The sequence below is a fragment of the Mercenaria mercenaria genome, unplaced genomic scaffold (genome assembly GCF_021730395.1).
Source record: "Mercenaria mercenaria strain notata unplaced genomic scaffold, MADL_Memer_1 contig_2894, whole genome shotgun sequence".
NCBI lineage: Eukaryota > Metazoa > Mollusca > Bivalvia > Venerida > Veneridae > Mercenaria > Mercenaria mercenaria.
Window position 1 is genome coordinate 3,214 of NW_026460983.1, and position 3,402 is coordinate 6,615.

The 3,402-nt window shown below is 33.2% G+C and overlaps 1 long non-coding RNA gene across 1 annotated transcript; it reads left to right on the plus strand.

Annotated features, from left to right (window-relative positions):
• Positions 1-971: 971 nt before the first annotated feature.
• LOC128552547 (uncharacterized) lies at positions 972-2,951 on the plus strand. Its single transcript, XR_008369109.1, has 2 exons — positions 972-1,819; positions 2,439-2,951. It is a non-coding gene; the product is annotated as an uncharacterized LOC128552547 (long non-coding RNA).
• Positions 2,952-3,402: the final 451 nt, after the last annotated feature.

Consider the following 3,402-nt stretch of genomic DNA (forward strand, 5'->3'; position numbering starts at 1 on the left):
TATTATTGCTGTTGTTGTTATTAAAGTGAAAATATGTAATAGATAACATGGTTCCACATAAAACTGTGCTTTTGGATGTAAAGTCCAATTCTTAATGTGCTGTCACTTCCAGCAATAATACACTATAATTACTGTTCCACTTATTGCGCATCGCTACAAAAAAGACGTAAAAATGACTTGTACTTATAGTTATCTAGGGAATTCCCCCACATTTTCATTGTGACAAGGAAAACACTTGACCTGTCATCTAGTGAAAATATTGTTATCCTGCTTTAAATGTCCCGTTAGTTTTTTCTTCTTCTTTCTTTCTTTTAAGGCTGTGGACCCGAAATGACAATGGACAATTTTGTGCGTGATTAAAATCAGCCATATAGAATATCGACATCCTTCGAACGTTTTATAAACCATCTTTCCCATAAATGCATTTATGTTCTCTTGTAGAAATAAATGGTGTTATTTTTTGGTGATATATATTCACTTGTTGTCATGTTGAAAGAGATTACTTGTCGGCTATTATTCATCATTATTTGCATTCCGTTATACGGTTTGTTTCGTTTATCTATTATCTACACACTTGGCGGCAAAAAATACGAGAAGTCCGTGCATGTATTTGCCACGCCCTTGAACCAGTTTGCTAGCTGAAATCGTCCGAACAACATCGATAGAAAAATTGCTGTATAAACGTTACCTTGTAGTATGAATTTAAGCTGTTACGTTAGTTGGATGGAATTCTAGAGAAAGAATGGTTACTGGGACACGAAAGGAAGATAAGTTTTATATATTTTTGTTATTGTCGTGCATAACAAAGCTTGATTTAGAACAATATTCAACTTATAATAAACATTCATTCAAAATCTCCAGCTCTGTGCACATGTATATTTGTTAATAGTTGGACAATTATCATGTCACAAAAGCTTAATTTAAGGTAATTTGAGATAACTGAAAGTACGGACAATGATGATAAAATTGATAAAATCGGTATCAAAATGTTCAGTTTTGTCAGTGTGATGTGGGGTGGTGACAGGTATTGTAGATAATTATGACGATATGCAATGATATGTATCTAGTATGATAATGTTATTATGGTGTTGATGATGCTGATGATGATGACGGTATGGTGGATATTATGATATTATGACGATATGACAATAATGTTGTTCATAATGATGATGTTTATGCTATTATGATAATATGGTGATATTCAGTTTGTGTCTAAATGATCATAACGATATGATGATGATGATGGTAAGATGATGATTTGGTGACAATATGGCGTTGATAGCGATTAAATTACGATCATAAATATGAAATAGTTATGATTAATGATGATGATAATGATATAACATGATGATGATATGACGATACAATAATGCTGAGAGGAAAATGATTACCATGATGGTACGTTATAAGAATAACATGATATGATATTACACGATAATATGTTTTGATTACGATGATGATATGGTATAACGAATCAGTTAGGTTCTTTGTGATGGCATGATAATGATGGCAATAATGATTGTGATATTACGAAATGATAATGATATGAAATCATGTTGGTACATTATAGTACTTTAAGGACGATGGTGATGTCGTTGATGGTAAAGATGACAATGGTGATAATATTCTGACGATGATAAGACAATAATGGCGACGATGATGTCGTTGATGATGTTGACAATTACTTATCTCAATAATTATGAAAATGTTCCACATTACTAATTCGTTTTAATATATTGTAATAATTAAGTATTTCAGTTTGCTAGCAATACTCCAACATTAGGGGGAAACATCAGGTAAAATGAATCAAAGGTAAAAGGTAAACGTCAGGTAAAAGGTAAAATTACGTTTGACTTAGTTTTGAAGCTGTTTGAAACTGTTTTCATTGGTAAATATTTCATAAACTTAATTTAATAGGTATGATATTAATATATTTATGAAAATATAGATATAATACATTTTAAATATGCCATTGCAGTCGACAGAATATTAGTCATAAGGAACGGAGCACTTGTCGCTCTCTGTTTGGTGTTCGAACCACGTTCAGGGTTACATGCAGCATTTAAGAAGCAATCCAACTGCCTTATAAAAAGGAAAATCAAATTGATTGTTCTACTGCAGCAAACGCTTTTGTCTTTATCATAAGCCGCTTCTAGCGTCCGTTAAAAGATATCAGCTGTTGCCAGTATGTAATTATGAAATTGCAGGCATTCGGATATGAGCTTGAGAAGATTATGATGTCTAGTTCATACTATTTCTGTCAGTAACAGTATTAGCAAGCCAGGTATTGGCATATGTTTTGATTCATATTAGGTCACATGTTTAACCGCTGGCATACTTTTAAGATTCATATATAATTTGTTACAAATTATAAATCATTAAGATGTAACAATTTATAAATTTTCTTAATTTGTCAAGGCCTTTGCTTTAAATTTCAGTACAAGAGAACATGTCGTCTAGTTTCAGCTACAAATATAAAGGTAACGGTTATGGTAAAACAGAATACAGATTGAACGTCATTATAAATGGTAAAAAAGTATCTTGTTTACGTCTTAAATTAGCGAAGGTGAGTTATTTTTTTTATTTACCTTAATGTAATGCAGCGTTCTGTGTTTTGATTGGACGAATTTTATTTCATAAAATATTTAGTGGCCCTCAATACACATGTGTCCGTATGTGCATTTCGGTATGGCATATAGCAATTTATGAACTGAGGTGAACATTGAGCAATTCGCCTCACTTTCTCATCGGCTGTGAATGGAGAAATCTCTGCCATTTGCCAGTTTCTTCATGGTCAGTCTATAAAATAGGCTTTTGCCACTTTGCGTTGCCTGTAAGTTGCTATGCCATTTAGCTAGTGATTGTTCTTGTGTTCATATTCATTTCTTAAAATTTAAACATGCTATATGCCATGATATCAATGAAATAAAGTCGCGGCCATTTCCCATCTACTTTGTGTTTGTTGTTTGTGCATGCTAATAAGAATAGTTAAGAATATTTGTACTGACGTCGTAAAACGACAGAGATATAGCGAACCTCATGAAATATCTGTATGTTCTACCTTGATCTCAACCGATCTTAAGCTGGCCCTTGCATCATGAATAAGACAGCCACCTGCCTTTGGCAACTCATGGGTTCATTCCTTTGTGGGTTGCTTAACACAGGTCTGGCTGTATACTTTGTAACAGAGAGGTCGTGATGTTGCACTTGGGCGGATCCGCATACGTGTAGGTTCAAAGAACATCTCAAGCGACAAAAATCAGACAAGAAAAAATATTCACAAATAAGTTTTGTGTAAGCGTTAAAGTTCTGACCAGGTTAAGGTTACCTGAAGAAAGTATTTGGCATACGCTGAATATTACGTATACTTGTAAAAATTTAATTCACATTTTGTATGCACAT